Genomic DNA, 22,785 nt, shown 5'->3' on the forward strand with positions numbered 1-22,785 from the left:
TGTGAGTGTGTATCCTTCTGTGTGAGATTTTGTCTGTATAGCTTTGCTTTCACCATTTGTCTGAGGGTTCTATCTGTCTGTTTTTTTTTAAATATTTTTCTTAAAAATTACTTTTTATTTTAATAACTTTATTTTATTTTACTTTATCTTCGTTCTTTCTTTCCTTCCTTGCCTCCTTTAGACAACGAATCATCCCAAATTCAGGAGGTGGACTTTGAGAGCAAGATTTATGATTTTTTCCCCTTTTCCTCTTTTTCTGAGTGTGGATGTATATGCTTCTGTGTGACATTTGGTCTGTATAGCTTTGCTGCCACCATTTGTCCCAGGGTTCTATCCATCCGTTTTTTTGTTTTTCTCTTAATAACTATTTATTTATTTTAATAACTTTATTGTATTTTACCTTACTTTATTTTATTTTACTTTATCTTCTTTCTTTCTTTTTTCCTTCCTTCCCTCCTTCCTTCCTTCCTCTCTCCCTTCCTCCCTCCTTTCTTTCTTTCTTTCTACTTCTAATTCTACTAATTCTTTCTTTCTACTTTTTCTCCCTTTTCTTCTGAGCCATGTGGGTGAAAGGCTCTTTGTGCTGTGGCCAGGAGTTAGTGCGGTGCCTCTGAGGTGGGAGAGCCAACTTCAGGACACTGGTACCCAAGAGACCTCCAAGCTGCACATAATATCAAATGGCGAAAATCTCCCAGAGATCTCCATCTAAACACCAACAACCACCTAAACTCAACGACCAGCAAGCTACAGTGCTGGACATTCTATGCCAAACAACTGGCAACACAGGAACACAAACCCACCCATTAACAGACAGGCTGCCCAAAATCATAATAAGTTGACAGACACCCGAAACACGACACCAGACGTGGACCTGCCCACCAGAAAGACAAGATCCAGCCTCATCCACCAGAACACAAGCACTAGTCCCCTCCACCAGAAACCCTACACAGCCCACTGAACCGACCTTAGCCACTGGGGACAGACACCAAAAACAATGGGAACTACGAACCTGCAGCCTGCAAAAAGGAGACTTACACAGTAAGATAAGCAAAATGAGAAGACAGAAAAACACACAGCAGATGAAGGAGCAAGATAAAAACACACCAGACCTAACAAATGAAGAGGAAATAGGCAGTCTACCTGAAAAAGAATTCAGAATAATGATAGAAAAGATGATGCAAAATCTTGGAAATAGAATACACAAAATGCAAGAAACACTTAACAAAGACCTAGAAGAACCAAAGATGAAACAAACAATGAAGAACAACACAATAAATGAAATGAAAAATATTCTAGATGGGATCAATAGCAGAATAACTGAGGCAGAAGAACGGATAAGTGACCTGGAAGATAAAAGAGTGGAAATAACTATTGCAGAGCAGAATAAAGAAAAAAGAATGAAAAGAACTGAAGACAGTCTCAGAGACCTCTGGGACAACATTAAATGTGCCAACATCGAATTATAGGGGTTCCAGAAGAAGAAGAGAAAAAAAAAGGGACTGAGAAAATATTTGAAGAGATTATAGTTGAAAACTTCCCTAATATGGGAAAGGAAATAGTGAATCAAGCCCAAGAAGCACAGACAATCCCATACAGGATAAATCCAAGGAGAAATACACCAAGACACATATTAATCAAACTGTCAAAAATTAAATACAAAGAAAGCATATTAAAAGCAGCAAGGGAAAAACAACAGATAACACACAAGGGAATCCCCATAAGGTTAACAGCTGATCTTTCAGCAGAAACTCTGCAAGCCAGAAGGGAGTGGCAGGACATATTGAAAGTGATGAAGGAGAAAAACCTGCAACCAAGATTACTCTACCCAGCAAGGATCTCATTCAGATTTGATGGAGAAATTAAAACCTTTACAGACAAGCAAAAGCTGAGAGAGTTCAGCACCACCAACCCAGCTCTACAACAACTGCTAAAGGAACTTCTCTAGGCAAAAAACACAAGAGAAGGAAAAGACCTACAATAACGAACCCAAAACAATTAAGAAAATGGGAATAGGAACATACATATCGATAATTACCTTAAATGTAAATCGATTAAATGCTCCCACCAATAGACACAGATTGGCTGAATGGATACAAAAACAAGACCCATATATTTGCTGTCTGCAAGAGACCCACTTCTGACCTCGAGACACATACATATTGAAAGTAAGGGGATGGAAAAAGATATTTCATGCAAATGGAAACCAAAAGAAAGCTGGAGTGGCAATTCTCATATCAGACAAAATAGAGTTTAAAATAAAGACTATTAGAAGAGACAAAGAAGGACACTACATAATGATCAAGGGATCGATCCAAGAAGAACACATAACAATTGTAAATATTTATGCACCCAACACAGGAGCACGTCAATACATAAGGCAAATACTAACAGCCATAAAAGGGGAAATCAACAGTAACACATTCATAATAGGGGACTTTAACACCCCACTTTCAGCAATGGACAGATCATCCAAAATGAAAATAAATAAGGAAACACAAGCTTTAAATGATACATTAAACAAGATAAACTTAATTGATATTTATAGGACATTCCATCCAAAAACAACAGAATACACATTTTTCTCTAGTGCTCATGGAACATTCTCCAGGATAGATCATATCTTGGGTCACAAATCAAGCCTTGGTAAATTTAAGAAAATTGAAATTGTATCAAGTATCTTTTCTGACCACAACGCTATGAGAGTAGATATCAATTACAGGAAAAGATCTGTAAAAAGTACAAACACATGGAGGCTAAACAATACACTACTTAATAACGAAGTGATCACCAAAAAAATCAAAGAGGAAATCAAAAAATACCTAGAAACAAATGACAATAGAGGCACGATGACCCAAAATCTATGGGATTCAGCAAAAGCAGTTCTAAGAGGGAAGTTTATAGCCATACAATCCTACCTGAAGAAACAGGAAACATCTCGAATAAACAACCTAGCCTTGCACCCAAAGCAATTCGAGAAAGAAGAACAAAAATAGCCCATAGTTAGCAGAAGGAAAGAAATCATAAAAATCAGATCAGAAATAAATGAAAAAGAAATGAAGGAAATGATAACAAAGGTCAATAAAACTAAAAGCTGGTATTTGAAATGATCAACAAAATTGATAAACCATTAGCCAGACACATCAAGAGAAAAAGGGAGAAGACTCAAATCAATAGAATTAGAAATGAAAAACGAGAAGTAACAACTGACACTGCAGAAATACAAAAGATCATGAGAGATTACTACAAGCAACTCTATGCCAATAAAATGGAGAACCTGGAAGAAATGGACAAATTTTTAGAAAGGCACAACCTGCCAAAACTGAATCAGGAAGAAATAGAAAATATGAACAGACCAATCACAAGCACTGAAATTGAAACTGTGATTAAAAACCTTCCAACAAACAAAAGCCCAGGACCAGATAGCTTCACAGGCGAATTCTATCAAACATTTAGAGAAGAGCTAACCCCTATCCTTCTCAAACTCTTCCAAAATATAGCAGAGGGAGGAACACTCCCAAACTCATTCTACAAGGCCACCATCACCTTCATACCAAAACCAGACAAGGATATCACAAAGAAAGAAAACTACAGGCCAATATCACTGATGAACATAGATGCAAAAATCCTCAACAAAATACTAGCAAACAGAATCCAACAGCACATTAAACGGATCATACACCATGATCAAGTGGGGTTTATTCCAGGAATGCAAGGATTCTTCAATATATGCAAATCAATCAGCGTGATACACCATATTAACAAATTGAAGGAGAAAAACCATATGATCATCTCAATAGATGCAGAGAAAGCTTTTGACAAAATCCAACACAGATTTACGATAAAAACCCTGCAGAAAGTAGGCATAGAGGGAACTTTCCTCTACGTAATAAAGGCCATATATGAGAAACCCACAGCCAACATCATCCTCAATGGTGAAAAACTGAAACCATTTCCACTAAGATCAGGAACAAGACAAGGTTGCGCAGTCTCACCACTCTTATTCAACATAGTTTTCAAAGTTTTAGCAACAGCAATCAGAGAAGGAAAGGAAATAAAAGGAATCCAAATCAGAAAAGAAGAAGTAAATCTGTCACTGTTTGCAGATGACATGATAGTATACATAGAGAATTCTATAGATGCTACCAGAAAACTACTAGCGCTAATCAATGAATTTGGTAAAGTAGCAGGATACAAAATTAATGCACAGAAATCTCTGGCATACCTATACACTAATGATGAAAAATCTGAAAGTGAAATCAAGAAAACACTCCCATTTACCATTGCAACAAAAAGAATAAAATATCTAGGAATAAACCTACCTGAGGAGACAAAAGACCTGTATGCAGAAAATTAAAAGACACTGATGAAAGAAATTAAAGATGATGCAAATAGATAGAGAGATATACCATGTTCTTGGATTGGAAGAATCAACATTGTGAAAATGATTATACTATCCAAAGCAATCTACAAATTAAATGCAATCCCTATCAAACTACCACTGGAATTTTTCACAGAACTAGAACAAAATAATTTCACAATTTGTATGGAAACACAAAAGACCCTGAATAGCCAAAGCAATCTTGAGAACGAAAAACGGAGCGGGAGGAGTCAGGTTCCCTGACTTCAGACTATCCTACAAAGCTACAGTAATCAAGACAGTATGGTACTGGCAGAAAAACAGAAAGATAGATCAATGGAACAGGATAGAAAGCCCAGAGATAAACCCACGCTCATATGGTCACCTTATCTTTGATAAATGAGGCAGGAATGTACAGTGGAGAAAGGACAGCCTCTTCAATAAGTGGTGCTGGGAAAACTGGACAGGTACATGTAAAAGTATGAGATTCGATCACTCCCTAATGCCATACACAAAAATAAACTCAAAATGGATTGAAGACCTAAATGTAAGCCCAGAAACTATCATATTCTTAGAGGAAAACATAGGTCAGACACTGTATGACATAAATAACAGCAAGGTCCTTTTTGACCCACCTCCTAGAGTAATGGAAATAAAAACAAAAATAAACAAATGGGACCTAATGAAACTTCAAAGCTTTTGCACAGCAAAGGAAACCGTAAACAAGACCAAAAGACAACCCTCAGAATGGGAGAAAATATTTGCAAATGAAGCAACTGACAAAGGATTAATCTCCAAAATTAATAAGCAGCTCATGCAGCTTAATAACAAAAAAACAAACAACCCAATCCAAAAATGGGCAGAAGACCTAAATAGATGTTTCTCCAGAGAAGATATACAGACTTCCAACAAACACATGAAAGAATGCTCAACATCACTAATCATTAGAGAAATGCAAATCAAAATTACAATGAAATATCATCTCACACCAGTCAGAATGGTCATCATCAAAAAATCTAGAGACAATAAATGCTGGAGAGGGTGTGGATAAAAGGGAACCCTCTTGCACTGTTGGTGGGAATGTAAATTGATACAGCCACTGTGGAGAACAGTATGGAGGTTCCTTAAAAAACTACAAATAAAACTACCATATGACCCAGCAATCCCACTACTGGGCATATACCCTGAGAAAACCATAATTCAAAAAGACTCATGTACCAAAATGTTCATTACAGCTCTATTTACAATAGGCCAGAGATGGAAACAACCCTAGTGTTCATCATCAGATGAATGGATAAAGAAGATGTGGCACATATACACAATGGAATATTACTCGGCCATAAAAAGAAATGAAATTGAGCTATTTGTAATGAGGTGGATAGACCTAGAGTCTGTCATACAGAGTGAAGTATGTCAGAAAGAGAGAGACAAATACCATATGCTAACACATATATATGGAATTTAAGAAAAAAAAAGTGTCATGGAAAACCTAGGGTAAGATAGGAATAAAGACACAGACCTACTAGAGAATGGACTTGAGGATATGGAGAGGGGGAAGGGTAAGCTGTGACAAAGCGAGAGAGAGGCATGGACATATATACACTACCAAACGTAAGGTAGATAGCTAGTGGGAAGCAGCTGCATAGCACAGGATGATCAGCTCGGTGCTTTGTGACCGCCTGGAGGGGTGGGATAGGGAGGGGGGGAGGGGGGGAGACGCAAATGGGAAGAGATATGGGAACATATGTATATATATAACTGATTCATTTTGTTGTGAAGCAGAAACTAACACACGATTTTAATGCAATTATACTCCAATAAAGATGTTAAGAAAAAAAAAAGCTGAGACTATTTCAGTAGACTCAATAATAATTGTGAGGACACAATTTGAAGATATCGCTTACATCTGTTGTTCATGCCTTCACGTTCTGTAAATCAAATACCTGAACAAAGGTATGGTGCATCCTTATCCACTGTCTGAACCCTTTATATCAGCCTTGTCTCTATGTCTTCTTTCTCCTCTGAGATCAGTGGCAATTAATGCAGGAAAAAAATCTGTCCATCAGGGATATGGCTGAGGAAAATGTTTGAACATCAGGATAAAGCCATGGCCATACTAGAGACGTTGTCAGTTGTGATTAATGGCCTCCAGTGCTTCTCTGTCATTTATTAAAGGCTTTCAAACTATTTTTGAATTAACATAAAAATAAATTGAATTTAGATACCCTGTTCATTTTTTATTTCAGAGTCAGCAATTCAGGGTAAGGGAGATTAACTTTTCTAAGCCACTAGAAGTACAGCAAATTATAAGCAAAACTGCATTAAAATATTTAAAATTGTTTTTTCAAAATATTACACTTTATGGACCAATTAAATATTCTTAAGTGATTGCAAGTGACATTAATTCTAGAGAACTACTTGCTAACTTATCAAATAATTTAAAATATGAACATGTATAGGGTCTAATATCTTTATTTTTCAGATGAGGCAACTGAGGACAAAGAATTTTAATGATTTCCCAGGTGTGATTTTGGTCACTAGAAAAGCAGAACTAGAACTCAGCGAGTCTTGGCTTCCAATCCTGTAATTTGTTCTACAACTATTCGTGGATTTAGACACAGGCAGTGAGGTTCCAGATCCCATGCCTTGAAACTCCACCTTCTACTGCCTCTTTGAATCCAGCCTGGCTCACTCCAATCTCAGTGCTTCTTTCATTTCACTATAGACTACTTTCCTTTCAATTGTGTAGTAGACTTTCAGCTTGTCTGTAGAAAAACATCAACGAATAAAACACAAATGCAAATTGCCAATAAACTGAATCTGCCATCCCAAATAGACACAGCTACTTAAAAGTTTCAAGATATGAAACAAAAATCCCATATTTGCAATGCCCTCTTATTTGAAATTAAATTGTTGGATGGTCTAATGAGCCATTATACCAGTGTACAAAGGAGTTTCAAAAGTGCATTACACATGTCATTACAACAAATGACTGGCTCAGAGGCTGAACAAGTTCACTGGCTTCAATAAATTGTAACATTTCTCAACTCTTACCTGCACTGGACACACATTACACCAGTATTTATGGAAGAAATGTGATTGACATTGAAGAATAAGAATTATTTTTAAGTTGAATATTATTTTTCCTTTCACAAAGAATACAGATTAATGTTTCATTAAGTATGCATGGAGAAATCTTGCAATGATACTTTAAATGGCCCAAGAGACACAGGATAACTTGCCTCTACTCTATCATCAAATGAAAATGAACTGCTAGTTTGGGGACCAAGAAAAATAGACCAAGAGAGTTGAATTTTTCACTTTTGAAGGTTTCCAGTTGAAATGTTTTGCAAGCTCATTTGCAGCTGGGCTGCAGCAAGCTCCATCCACATCTGTCTAATGAAACTCATGATGAAAATCTCAGTTGGAAGTTCAGGGAATCAGAGCCATTCATCAAACCTCATCATAATTATTTAATAAGCAGCATTAAATGTTCAGTCAAGTCTTTAACTCATCAGTTCAGTTATCACAGTTTAGTGCATACAAACATCATTTACAAGGTTTCCTGATGAATGACAGAGAATACAAATAAACCTCATAAATTAAACTAACCCTCAAAATAATCTTCCCCTGCCTGCCTGCCCTCTGCCTCACCTTTCCTGTGCTTAAAAGGGGCTTCCAAATGGACTCCTTCAGCAGAAATGTGGGCAGGCGGGGGAGCTCATTTAGCTGGTGTCAATTTCTGTTTATGTGTGTGTGTGTGTGCACTTTTGAGCCAGCAAAGATTCACATTTTTCCAAGACTTCAGGTGGCTTGTTCCTCTCAGTCTGGCTGGCTGGTACCTGTGTGTCCATCTCAAAGAGAGGAAATAAGAATTTTTGTGAACACCTGGATCTTCCTTCTTTTTCTCATGATAATCAGCACATATAACCTAAAGAATAGAATCATCTGCAGAGGCAGCACATGAGAGGGAAGAAAAAGAAATTGTAAAGGGGAGGTGGGGAGGAAAAGTGAGAAGCAGTTTTTAAGGTAGAATTTCCCAACTGAGCTCTCAGGACACACTGATGTGCTGTGCTGTTATATGTTGTGAGGCGTGTCACAGGTAATTTGCTACTAATAATAGGGTATATATTTTGTAATTTACTCTTAAAATAGAGTGGATTCAGGATTATTCCTACTATAACATCATTCACTCACGTGGATTCTGTTATGCTTCCTTAGGAGAGGAGAAAGGTTTTGATCACATTAGTAGAAGGATTTTCATAAAACTTTGTCTCTTTATCTAGGCTGTAGCCCTTGATATGTTGGGGACAGATATCTTATTCCAGTGTGCATGCGTGTGTGTGTGTGTGTGTGTATGTATGTAGATGAGAATTTGTTGCCTTGGGAGACTTATAAGGAAGAAGTTAGATGCTCAAAACTGCTTGGGTTCCTTACTCCTGTGGTTCCTGTAGAGTAACTGCAGCATGTTTTGACTCTCATTTAGACTGTCAGGGATGCAAGCTTCCACAGCTTTCTCTGGCAGTGGAATAAACAATGGTTGAGGAGTAATGAGATCTATGTTTTCACTGTACTTCTGGTATTTACTAGCTGTGTACCCATCTGCAAGTCTTGATTTTCTTAATTATAATCAAGATGCCAAATTTCTGTTATATTTTTATTAAATAAATTCTTAAATAAGAAATTGATTTAAAAATGCTGTTCAAATCTTAGTGAGAGAATATATCTATATATTCTATATATAGATGCATCTACATATTCTAGATATATAGGTCTACATATTCCAGATATAAATATAAATCTATATATTCTAGATATAGATAGATATATAGAATATATATGTGTAATATATTCATGCTTGAGGTAGAAAATAGAAACTTAAGGATTTATAAACTTAAGAAGTTCTAATAAAAAGGAAGTATCAAATACTTTAAAACTACACCTATTATGATTATCAGCTCTTGGGGAGGTGTTCCACACAACTGATGCCAATTGAATATTCATGACCTCTCCATGAATGATCATAGTGCATTGAAATAAAATATTAATGTCTTGCATGTAATAGTGGAACTGAAGGATATGTTGTATTGAAAATGTACTCTTAGAATTGCTATTCAAAACATTTCAAAGACTTATCAAGCATGTCATATGTTCCTTTGCTTTCTGTGCACTGGACTCACTTAGTCCCACTGGATTTCCTTTAACTGCTCCCTAGAACAGGATCTCTCTACTTGTAGGTTTTTTTAAAATATGCTGTTCCTTCCATCTAATCTGTACTTCCTTTCTAATCCCTTCCAACATACACATCTGGTAAACTTGCAGTTATGTTTCAAATCTCATACCCACTGATCTCCCTGAATAAGTCAGATCTACCCCAACCCCCCCTGTTTTCTGCTGTTAACAACACTATGTTTTCTCCTCTCTTGCATTTATCACAATAGTAAACTTAGACTTGTTTTACTTCAATCATTGATTTTTCTCCCCCAGTAGTCTATTATAATTGCTATAATGTCAGAGAGTAAGTCTGCTTTGCTCCTTGCTGTTTTCCCAAAGCCTTACTCAGTACTTAGTATGTTATAGGAGATCAGTGAATGTTGGTGGAAAGGATGGCTTACTCCTGCTCCTCCAGTGGCTCAGCTGAGGTCATCCAACAGTGCAATGCTTAAGGAGATATTCATCATCAAGTTCATTAAGTTCATGTACATCTATTATGTCTCTGTTTTATGCCAGACCATGGGATAGAGTCATTTAGTTAGAGACAGATCATTGTGAAATTGAGATGAGTAGAATTTAAATCAGCAGAGACAAAAATCAGAGGGCATTCTACGTAGAAGAGGAACATATCAGAGAGGAGAGTTTTAAAGTATAGTCCTGTGATAATGCTTCAATCACTTTAACAATTCAATTCAAGGGAAGTGATAGAAATAAGATATATGTAAGAATGTATGTTGAGATGTATGTAAGAATCATATTGTGAACAGTATTCTATACAAATCTAAGGTGCTTGGTTGTAATCTTGTAGGCAGTTGACAGCTGTTGGAATTTTGGTCTTGGAATTTTTCATAACTGTATTTGTGATCTTTCTATCCATACTCTCACACACTTGATATGTAATCTCTTATTTAATCCTCATACCATACCCTTTGGGTCTTATAGCTGAGGAATCTGAAATTTAAGGAAGTGAACTAAGTTGATCTAGGTCCCTGTGTAGTAAAAAGTAAAGCTAGAAGTTGAACCCATGTACTCTGCCTCCAGAGCCTATGCCCTTACTTTGAACAAGGAATTAGTAGAAATAATTTCTACAGGAGGACCTAAGGTCTCATCACTTTACACTGCAGAGCAGATTATGGCCTCTATACCCTATCTGGTCACAGATCATAACAGACTTCTGCTTTTAGAAGAATTGTAAATTTAGTTTAATAAATATCAATTGAAAAAGAACATGGTTAACATAAGTTTGTGAAAATATTTTTTAACTTAATCCTTGATTATATTTATTAAAAAAATTTAACTTAATTTTAGTTTATATTGAAGTAGAGTTGATTTACAATGTTGTAGTTTCACATGTAAAGAAAAGCAATTCAGTTACACATATACATAAATCCATTCTCTTTCAGATTCTTTTCCCATATAAGATTTTAGAGAATATTGAGTAGTTACCTGTGCTATACAGTAGTTCCTTGTTGATTATCTGTTTTTTTATATAGTAGTGTGTGTATGTTAATCCCAAAGTTCTAACTTATCCCCCTGCAACCTTTCCCCTTTGGTAACCATAAGTTGGGTTTTGAAGTCAGTGAGTCTGTTTCTGTTTTGTAAATAAGTTCACTTGTATCATTTTTTTTTAGATTTCACATATAAGTGATATCACATATTTGTCTTTTTCTGTCTGATTTCACTTAGTATGATAATCTCTAGGTCCATCCATGTTGCTGCAAATGGCATTATTTCATTCTTTTTAATGGCTGGGTAATATTCCACTGTATATATTACCATATCTTCTTTATCCATTCATTGGTTGATGGACATTTAGGTTGCTTCCATGTATTGGCTATTGTAAATAGTGCTGCAATGAACATTGGGTGCATGTATCTTTTCAAATTATGGTTTTCTCCATATATATGCCTAACGAACTATTTTTAGATTTTTAAGGAAACTCCATACAGTTCTTAAAAATGGATTACAATTCTACCAACAGTGTTGGAGGATTCCCTTTTCTCCACATGTTCTCCAGCATTTATCGTTTGTAGACTTATTGATGATGGCCATTCTGACAGGTGTGAAGTGACACCTCATTGTAGTTTTGATTTGCATTTTTCTAATAATTAGCGATATTGAGCATCTTTTCATGTGCCTCTTGGCTATCTGTATGTCTTCTTTGGAGAAATGTCTATTTAGATCTTCTGTCCATTTTTTTTAACATCTTTATTGGAGTATAATTGCTTTACAATGGTGTGTCAGTTTCTGCTTTACAACAAAGTGAATCAGTTATACATATACATATGTTCCCATATCTCTTCCCTCTTGCATCTCCCTCCCTCACACACTCCCTATACCACGCCTCTAGGTGGTCACAAACCACCTAGCTGATCTCCCTGTGCCATGCAGCTACTTCCCACTAGCTATACACCCTATGTTTGGTAGTGTATATATGTCCATGCCACTTTCTCACTTCCTCCCAGATTACCCTTTCCCCTCCCCATATCCTCAAGTCCATGCTCTAATAGGTCTGTGTCTTTATTCCCATCCTACCCCTAGGCTCTTCATGACAATTTTTTTTTCTTAGATTCCACATATATATGTGTTAGCATACGGTATTTGTTTTTCTTCTTCTGACTTACTTCACTCTGTATGACAGACTCCGGGTCCATCCACCTCACGACAAATAACTCAATTTCGTCTCTTTTTATGACTAAGTAATATTCCATTGTACATATGTGCCACATCTTCTTAATCCATTCATCTGTTGATGGACACTTAGGTTGCTTCCATGTCCTGTCTATTGTAAATAGAGCTGTAATGAACATTTTGGTATATGACTCTTTTTGAATTATGGTTTTCTCAGGGTATATGCCCAGTAGTGGTATTGTTGGTTTGTATGGTAGTTCTATATGTAGTTTTTTAAGGAACCTCCATACTGTGCTCCATAGTGGCTGTATCATTTTATATTCCCATCAAGAGTGCAAGAGTGTTCCCTTTTCTCCACAGCCTCTCCAGCATTTATTGTTTGTAGATTTTTTGATGATGGCCATTCTGATGGGTGTGAGATGATATCTCATTGTAGTTTTGATTTGCATTTCTCTAATGATTAATGATGTTGAGCGTTCTTTCATGCATTTGTTGGCAGTCTGTATATCTTCTTTGGAGAAATGTCTATTTAGGTCTTCTGCCCATTTATGGATTCAGTTGTTTGTTCTTTTGTTATTGAGCTGCATGAGCTCCTTGTAAATTTTGGAGATTAATCCTTTGTCAGTTGCTTCATTTGCAATATTTTCTCCCATTCTGTGGGTTGTCTTTTCAACTTGTTTATGGTTTCCTTTGCTGTGCAAAAGCTTTTAAGTTTCATTAGGTCCTATTTGTTTATTTTTGTTTTTATTTCCATTTCTCTAGGAGGTGGGTCAAAAAGGACCTTGCTGTGATTTATGTCATAGAGTGTTTAGCCTATGTTTCTTGTAAGAGTTTGATGGTGTCTGTCCTTACATTTAGGTCTTTAATCCATTTTGAGTTTATTTTTGTGTATGGTGTTAGGGAGTGTTCTAATTTCATACTTTTACATGTACCTGTCCAGTTTTCCCAGCACCACTTATTGAAGAGGCTTTCATTTCTCCCCTGTATATTCTTGCCTCCTTTACCAATGATAAGGTGACCATATGTGTGTGGGTTTATCTCTGGGCTTTCTCTCCTGTTCCATTGATCTATCTTTTTGTTTTTGTGCCAGTACCATACTGTCTTGATTACTGTAGCTTTGTAGTATAGTCTGAAGCCAGGGATCCTGATTCCTCCAGCTCGATATTTCATTCTCAAGAGTGCTTTGGGTATTCGGGGTCTTTTGTGTTTCCATACAAATGGAGAAATTGTTTGTTCTAGTTGTGTAAAAAATTCCAGTGGTAGTTTGATAGGGATTGCATTGAATGTGTAGATTACTTTGGGTAGTAGAGTCATTTTCCCAATGTTGATTCTTCCAATCCAAGAACATGGTATATCTCTCCATCTATTTGCATCATTTTTAAGTCCTTTCATCAGTGTCTTATAGCTTTCTGCATACAGGTCTTTTGTCTCCTTAGGTAGGTTTATACCTAGATATGTTATTCTTTTTGTTGCAATGGTAAATGGGAGTGTTTTCTTGATTTCACTTTCAGATTTTTCATCATTAGTGTATAAGAATGCCAGAGATTTCTGTGCATTAATTTTGTATCCTGCTACTTTACCAAATTCATTGATTAGCTCTAGTTGTTTTCTGGTAGCATCATTAGGATTCCCTATGTATGGTATCATGTCATCTGCAAATGGTGACAGCTTTACTTCATCTTTTCTGATTTGGATTCCTTTTATTTCTTTTCTTCTCTGATTGCTTGGCTAGAACTTCCAAATCTATGTTGAATAAGAATGGTGAGAGTGGGCAGCCTTGTCTTGTCCCTGATCTTAGTGGAAATGGTTTCAGTTTTTCACCATTGAGGACGATGTTGGCTGTAGGTTTGTCATGTATGGCCTTTTTTATGTTGAGGAAAGTTCTCTCTATGCCTACTTTCAGCAGGGTTTTTATCATAAATAGGTGTTGAATTCTGTGAAAAGGTTTCTCTGCATCTATTGAGATGATCATTCTCCTTCAATTTGTTAATATGGTGCATGATGTAGACTGATTTCCATGTATTGAAGAATCCCTGCATTCCTGGAATAAACCGCACTTGATCATAGTGTATGATCCTTTTTAATGTTCTGTTGGATTCTGTTTGCTAGTATTTTGCTGAGAATTTTTCAATCTAGGTTCATCAGTGATATTGGCCTGTAGTTTTCTTTCTTTGTGACATCTTTGTCTAGTTTTGGTATCAGGGTGATGGTGGCCTCGGAGAATGAGTTTGGGAGTATTCCTCTCTCTGCTATATTTTGGAAGAGTTTGAGAAGAACAGGTGTTAGCTCTTCTCTAAATGTTTGATAGAATTCGCCTCTGAAGCCATCTGGTCCTGGGCTTTTGTTTGTTGGAAGGTTTTTAATCACAGTTTCAATTTCAGTGCTTGTGATTGGTCTGTTCATATTTTCTATTTCTTCCTGGTTCAGTCTTGGCAGGTTGTGTATTTCTAAGAATTTGCCCATTTCTTCCAGGTTGTCCATTTTATTGGCATAGAGTTGCTTGTAGTAATCTCTCATGATCTTTTGTATTTCTGCAGTATCAGTTGTTACTTCTCCTTTTTCATTTCTAATTCTATTGATTTGAGTCTTCTCCCTTTCTTTCATGATGAGTCTGGTTAATGGTTTATCAATTTTGTTTTTCTTCTCAAAGAACCATCTTTTAGTTTTATTGATCTTTGCTATCGTTTCCGTCATTTCTTTTTCATTTATTTCTGATCTGACGTTTATGATTTCTTTCCTTCTGCTACCTTTGGGGTTTTTTTGTTCTTCTTTCTCTAATTGCTTTAGGTGCAAGGTTAGGTTGTTTATTCGAGATGTTTCCTGTTTCTTAAGGTAGGATTGTATTGCTATAAACTTTGCTCTTAGAACTGCTTTTGCTGCATCCCATAGGTTTTGGGTCATCGTGTCTCCATTGTCATTTGTTTCTAGGTAATTTTTGATTTCCACTTTGATTTCTTCAGTGATCACTTCGTTATTAAGTAGTGTATTGTTTAGCCTCCATGTGTTTGTATTTTTTACAGATCTTTTCCTGTAATTGATATCTAGTCTCATAGTGTTGTGGTCAGAAAAGATACTTGATATGATTTCAATTTTCTTAAATTTACCAAGCCTAGATTTGTGACCCAAGATCTGATTTCTCCAGAGGAATGTCCATGAGTACTTGAGAAAAATGTGTATTCTGTTGTTTTTGGATGGAATATCCTATAAATATTAAGTCCATCTTGTTTAATGTATCATTTAAAGTTTCTGTTTCCTTATTTATTTTCATTTTGGATGATCTGTCCATTGGTGAAAGTGGGGTGTTAAAGATTCCTACTATGATTGTGTAACTGTCAATTTCCCCTTTTATGGCTGTTAGTATTTGCCTTATGTATTGACGTGTTCCTATGTTGGGTGCATAAATATTTACAATTGCTATTTTTTCTTCTTGAATCGGTCCCTTGATCATTATGTAGTGTCCTTCTTTGTCTCTTCTAATAGTCTTTATTTTAAACTCTATTTTGTCTGATATGAGAATTGCTACTCCAGCTTTCTTCTGATTTCAATTTGCATGAAATATCTTTTTCCATCCCCTCACTTTCAGTCTGTATGTGTCCCTAGGTCTGAAGTGGGTCTCATTTTGACAGCATATATATGGGTCTTCATTTTGTATCCATTCAGCCAGTCTGTGTCCTTTGGTGGGAGCATTTAATCTTTTTTATATTTAGGGTAATTTTCAATATGTATGTTCCTATTCCCATTTTCTTAATTGTTTTCAGTTTGCTGTTGTAGGTCTTTTCCTTCTCTTGTGTTTCTTGCCTAGAAAAGTTCCTTTAGCATTTGTTGTGAAACTAGTTTGGTGATGCTGTACTCTCTCAGCTTTTTCTTGTCTGTAAAGGTTTTAATTTCTCCATCACATCTGAATGAGATCCTTGCTGGGTAGAGTAATCTTGGTTGTAGGTTTTTCTCATTCATCACTTTCAATATGTCCTGCCACTCCCTTCTGGCTTGCAGAGTTTCTGCTGAAAATTCAACTGTTAACGTTATGGGGATTCCCTTGTGTGTTATTTGTTGTTTTTCCCTTGCTGCTTTTAATATGTTTTCTTTGTATTTAATTTTTGATAGTTTGATTAATATGTGTCTTGGCATGTTTCCCTTTGGATTTATCCTGTATGGGACTCTCTGTGCTTCCTGGACTTGATTCACTATTTCCTTTCCTATATTAGGGAAGTTTTCAACTATAATCTCTTCAAATACTTTCTCAGTCCCTTTCTTTTTCTCTTCTTCTTCTGGGACCCCTATAATTCGAATGTTGGTGTGTTTAATGTTGTCCCAGAGGTCTCTGAGACAGTCCTCAGTTCTTTTTATTCTTTTTTCTTTATTCTGCTCTGCCGTAGTTATTTCCAATATTTTATCTTCCAGGTCACTTATCTGTTCTTGTGTCTCAGTTATTCTGCTATTGATCCCTTCTAGAGTATTTTTAATTTCATTTATTGTGTTCTTCATCATTGCTTGTTTCCTCTTTAATTCTTCTAGGTCCTTGTTAAATGTTTCTTGCATTTTCTCTATTCTATTTCCAAGATTTTGGATCATCTTTACTATCATTATTCTGAATTCTTTTTCAGGTAGACTGCCTATTTCCTCTTCATTTGTTAGGGCTGTTGGGTTTTTACCTTGTTCCTTCATTTTCTGTGTGTTTTTCTGTCTTTTCATTTTGCTTATCCTACTGTGTTTGGGGTCTCCTTTTCCCAGGCTGTAAGTTCGTAGTTCCTGTTTCTTTTGGTGTGTGTCCCCAGTGGCTAAGGTTGGTTCAGTGGGTTGTGTAGGTTTCCTGATGGAGGGTACTAGTGCCTGTGTTATGGGGGATGAGGCTGGATATTGTTTTTCTGGTGGGCAGGTCCAGATCTGGTGGTGTGCTTTGTGGTTTCTGTGGCCTATTATGATTTTGGGCAGCCTCTCTGCTAATGTATGGGACTGTGTTCGTGTCTTGACAGTTGTTTGGCATAAGGTGTCCAGCACTGTAGCTTGCTGGTCATTGAGTGAAGCTGGGTCTAGGTGTTGAGATTGTGATCTCTGGGAGATTTTCACCATTTGGTATGATGTTACGCTCAGAGGTCTATTGTGGAGCAGTGTCCTGTAGTTGGTTCTCCCACATCAGAGGCACAGCACTGACTCCTGGCTGGAGCACCAAGAACCTTTCATTCACGTGGCTCAGAATAAAAGGGAGAAAAAAATAGAAAGAAAGAAAAAGAAAGAAAGAATGAGAGAAAGAAAGAAAGTGGATAAAATAAAGTAGGATAAAATAAAATATAGTTATTAAAATAAAAAATAAAAAATCATTGTTAAGAAAAAATATTTTAAGTAAAAAAAAAAAAACCTGAACGTTCAGAACCCTAGAACAAATGGTGAAAGCAAAGGTATACAGACAAAATCTCACACAGAAGCATACACATACACACTCACAAAAAGAGGAAAAGGGGAAAAAAGAATATATCTTGCTTCCAAAGTCCACCTCCTCAATTTGGGATAATTTGTTGTCTATTCAGGTATTGCACAGCTGCAGGGTACATCAAGTTGATTGTGGAGCTTTAACCTGCTGCTTCTGAGGCTGCTGGGAGAAATTTCCGTTTCTCTTCTTTGTTCGCACAGCTCCCAGGGTTCAGCTTTGGATTTGGCCCCGCCTCTGCATGTAGGTCGCCTGAGGGCGTCTGTTCTTCCGCTCAGACAGGACAGGGTTAAAGGAGCAGATGAAGGGCTTCCCTGGTGGCACAGTGGTTGAGAGTCTGCCGGCCGATGCAGGGCACACGGGTTCATGCCCCGGTCTGGGAGGATCCCACATGCCGCGGAGCGGCTGAGCCCGTGGGCCATGGTCACTGGGCCTGCGCGTCCAGAGCCTGTGCTCTGCAATGGTAGAGGCAACAACAGTGAGAGGCCCATGTACCACAAAAAAAAAAAAAAAAAGGAGCATCTGCTTTTGGGGCTCTGGCTCACTCAGGCCGGGTTAGGGAGGGGTACGGTTGCAGGGTGAGCCTGCAGCGCAGAGGCTGGCATGACGTTGCACCAGCCTGAGGTGCGCCATACGTTCTCCTGGAGAATTTGTCCCTGGATCAGGGGACCCTTGCAGTGGCAGGCTGCATACGTTCCGGGGAGGGGAGATGTGGTTATTGACCTGTGCTCACACACAGGTTTCTTGGTGGCGGCAGCAGCAGCCGTAGAGTCTCATGCCCGTCTCTGGGGTCCACACTGATAGCCGCGGCTCACACCTGTATCTGGAGCTCCTTTAAGCAGCGCTCTTAATCCCGTCTCCTCGTGCATCAGGAAACAAAGAGGCAAGAAAAAGTCTCTTGTCTCTTCGGCAGCTCCAGACTTCTCCCAGACTCCCTCCCGTCTAGGCGTGGCGCACTAACCCCTTCAGGCTGTGTTCACGTCTCCAAGCCCAGTCCTCTCCCTGGGATCCCACCTCCGAAGCACAAGCCTCAGCTCCCAGCCCCCACCCACCCCAGTGGGTGAGCAGACAAGCCTCTTGGGCTGGTGGAGGCAGGTTGACACTGATCCTCTGTGTGGGAGTCTCTCCACTTTGCCCTCTGCTCCCCTGTTGCTGAGCTCTCCTCGGTGGCTCTGAAGCTTCCCCCTCTGCCACCCTCAGTCTCTGCCCGTGAAGGGGCTTCTAGTGTGTGGAAACCTTTCCTCCTTCACAGCTGCCTCCCTCTTGTGCGGGTCCCATCTCTATTCTTTTGTCTCTGTTTTTTCTTTTTACTTTTGCCCTACCCGGGTGCGTGGGGAGTTTCTTGCCTTTTGGGAGGTCTGAGGTCTTCTGCCAGTGATCAGTGGGTGTTCTATAGGAGCAGTTCCATGTATAGATGTATTTCTGATGTATCTGTGGGGAGGAAGGTGATCTCCCCATCTTACTCTTCCACCATGTTCTCCAGAAACCTGTCCATTTATAGATTGGGTTGTTTTTTGTGTTTTGATATTGAGCTGCATGAGCTTTTTTATATTTTGGAGAAAAATCACTTCTCTGTTGCCTTGTTGGCAAATATTTTCTCCCATTCTGTGATTTGTCTTTTCATGTTGTTTCTGGTTTCCTTTGCTCTGCAAAAGCTTTTAAGTTTAATTAGGTCCCATTTGTTTATTTTTGTGTTTATTTTTATTACTCTAAGAGGTGGATCCAAAAAGATATTGCTGTTTTTTTTGTCAAAGAATGCCCCACTTATGTTTTCATGTAAGAGTTTTATAGTGTCTGGTCTTACATTTAGGTCTTTAATCCATTTTGAGTTTATGTTTGTGTATGGTGTTAGGAAGTGTTCTAATTTCATTCTTTTACATGTAGCTGTCCAGTTTGCCCAGCACCACTTATTGAAGAGGCTGTCGTTTCTCCATTGTATATTCTTGCTTCCTTTACCGAAGATAAGATGACCAAATGTGTGTGGATTTATCTCTGGGCTTTCTCTCCTTTTCCACTGATCTATATTTCTGTTTTTGTGCCCATGCCTTATTATCTTGATTACTGTAGTTTTGTAGTACAGTCTGAGGTCAGGGAGCCTGAATCCTCCAGCTCCATTTTTCTTTCTCAAGATTGCTTTAGCTATTCGGGGTCTTTTGTGTTTCCATACAAATTGTGCAATTTTTTGTTCTAGTTCTGTGAAAAATGCCATTGGTAGTTTGATAGAGATTGTATTAAAACTGTAGATTACTTTGGGTAGTATAGTCATTTTCATAATGTTGACTCTTCCAATCCAATAACATGATATATCTCTCCATCTCTTACTATCATTTTAATTTCTTTCATCAGTGTGTTATAATTTTCTGCATATAGGTCTTTTGTCTCCTTAGGTAGCTTTATTCCTAGCTTTTTTTTTTTGCGGTATGCGGGCCTCTCATTGTTGCGGCCTCTTCCATTGCAGAGCATAGGCTCTGGATGCGCAGGCTCAGCAGCCATGGTTCATGGGCCTAGCCACTCCGCGGCATGTGGGATCTTCCCAGACCAGGGCATGAACCCATGTCCCCTGCATTGGCAGATGGACCCCCAACAACTGCACCACCAGGGAATCCCTATTCCTAGCTATTTAATTCATTCTGTTGCAGTGGTAAATGGGAGTGTTTCCTTAATTTCTCTTTCAGATATTTCATCATTAGTGTATAGGAATGCAAGAGATTTCTGTGCATTAATTTTGTATCCTACTACTTTACCAAATTCATTGATTAGCTCTGGTAGTTTTCTGGTAGCATCTTTAGGATTCTCTATGTATAGTATCATGTCATCTGCAAATAGTGACAGCTTTACTTCTTTTCCAATTTTGATTCCTTTTATTTCTTTTTCTTCTCTGATCGATGTGGCTAAAACTTTGAAAACTATGTTGAGTGAAAGTGGTGAGAGTGGGCATCCTTGTCTTGTTCCTGATCTTAGAGGAAATTGTTTCAGTTTCTCACCATTGAGAATGATGTTGGCTGTGGGTTTGTTATATATGGCCTTTATTATGTTGAGGTAGATTCTCTCTATGCCTACTTTCTGGAGAGTTTTATATCATAAATGGGTGTTGAATTTTGTCCAAAGCTTTTCTGCTTATAATGAGATTATCGTATGGTTTATCCTTCAGTTTGTTAATATGGTGTATCATATTGTTTGATTTCTGTATATTGATGAATACTTGCATTCCTGGGAGAAACCACACTGGATCATGGGGTATGATCCTTTAAATGTGCTGTTGGATTCTTTTTGCTGTATTATTGTTGGGGAATTTTCCATCTATGTTCACCAGTGATGTTGGTCTGTAGTTTTCTTTTTTTGTGACATCTTTCCCTGGTTTTGGTATCAGGGTGATGGTGGCCTCGTAGAATGAGTTTGGGAGTGTTCCTCCCTCTCATATATTTTGGAAGAGCTTGAGAAGGATAGTTGTTAGCTCTTCTCTAAATTTTTGATAGAATTCACCTCTGAAGCCATCTGGTCTTGGGCTATTGTCTGTTGGAAGATTTTTAACCACAGTTTCAATTTCAGTGCTTGTGATTGTTCTGCTTATATTTTCTATTTCTTCCTGGTTCAGTCTCAGACAGTTGTGCTTTTCTAAGAATTTGTCCATTATTTCCAGGTTGTCTATTTTATTGGCATATACTTGCTTATAGCAATCTCACATGATTCTTTGTATTTCTGCAATGTCAGTTGTTACTTCTCCTTTTTTACTTCTAATTCTGTTGATTTGAGTCTTCTCCCTTTTTTTCCTTGATGGGTCAGCCTAGTGGTTTATCAATTTTGTTTGCATTCTCAAGGAAACAGCTTTTAGTTTTATTGATCTTTGCTATTGTTTCCTTCATTTCTTTCTCATTTGTTTCTGATCTAGTCTTTATGATTTCTTTCCTTCTACTAACTTTGGGTTTTTTGGTGTTCTTCTTTCTCTAACTGCTTTAGGTGTAAGGTAAGGTTGTTTATTTGTGATTTTTCTTGTTTCTTGAGGGAGGATTGTATTGTTATAAACTTCTCTCTTAGAACTGCTTTTGCTGCATCCCATAGGTTTTGGTTCATTGTGTTTACATTGTCATTTGTTTCTAGGTATTTTTCAATTTCCTCTTTGATTTCTTCAGTGATCTCTTGGTTGTTCAGTAAAATATTGTTTAGCCTCCATGTGTTTGTATTTTTTACAGATTCTTTTCCCTGTAATTGATATCTAGTCTCCTAGTGTTGTGCTTGGAAAAGACACTTGATACAATTTCAATTTTCTTAAATTTACCAAGGCTTGATTTGTATACCAAGATATGATCTATCCTGGAGGATGTTGAGAAGAAAGTGTATTCTGCTGTTTTTGGATGGAATTTCCTATAAATATCAATTAAGGCCATCTTTTCTAATGTGTCATTTAAAGCTTGTGTTTCCTGGGCTTCCCTGGTGGTGCAGTGGTTGGGGGTCCGCCTGCCAATGCAGGGACGTGGGTTCATGCCCTGGTCCTGGAGGACCCCATGTGCCATGGAGCAGCTGGGCCTGTGGGCCATGGCCACTGGACCTGCATATCTGGAGCCTGTGCTCTGCAATGGGAGAAGCCATGGCAGTGAGAGTCCCACGTACCGAAAAAAAAAAAAGAAAAAAAAAAGAGCTTATGTTTCCTTATTTATTTTCATTTTGGATGATCTGTCCACTGGTGAAAGTGGGTGTTAAAGTCCCCTACTATTATTTTGTTACTGTCTATTTTCCCGTTTATGGTTGTTAGCATTTGCCTTATGTTTTGAGGTGCTGCTATGTTGGGTGCATAAATATATACAATTGTTGTATCTTCCTCTTGGATTGATCCCTTGATCATTATGTAGTGTTCTTCTTTGTCTCTTCTAATAGTCTTTATTTTAAAGTCCATTTTCTCTGATATGACTATAGCTACTACAGCTTTCTTTTGATTTCCATTTGCACAGAATACCTTTTTCCATCCTCTCACTTTCAGTCTGTATGTTTCCCTGGGTGTGAAGTGGGTCTCTTGTAGACAGCACATATACAGATCATGTTTTTGTATCCATTCACCCAATCTATGTCTTTTGGTTGGAGCATTTAAGCCATTTACATTTAAGGTAATTATCGATATGTATGTTCCTATTACCATTTTCTTAATTGTTTTGGGTTTGTTTTT

The 22,785-nt window shown here is 37.7% G+C and overlaps 1 long non-coding RNA gene across 1 annotated transcript in view; it reads right to left on the reverse strand.

The window, feature by feature from the left end:
• Nucleotides 1-107: 107 nt before the first annotated feature.
• The window catches only part of LOC309970501, a 221,426-nt gene continuing 198,748 nt past the window's right edge, over nt 108-22,785 (reverse strand). The window contains exon 2 of the long non-coding RNA XR_014326688.1: nt 108-456. This is a non-coding gene — a long non-coding RNA (uncharacterized lncRNA). The remainder of the gene's footprint in view (nt 457-22,785) is intronic.

The sequence above is a fragment of the Leucopleurus acutus genome (assembly GCF_964270905.1).
Source record: "Leucopleurus acutus genome assembly, chromosome: 13".
Taxonomy (NCBI): domain Eukaryota; kingdom Metazoa; phylum Chordata; class Mammalia; order Artiodactyla; family Delphinidae; genus Leucopleurus; species Leucopleurus acutus.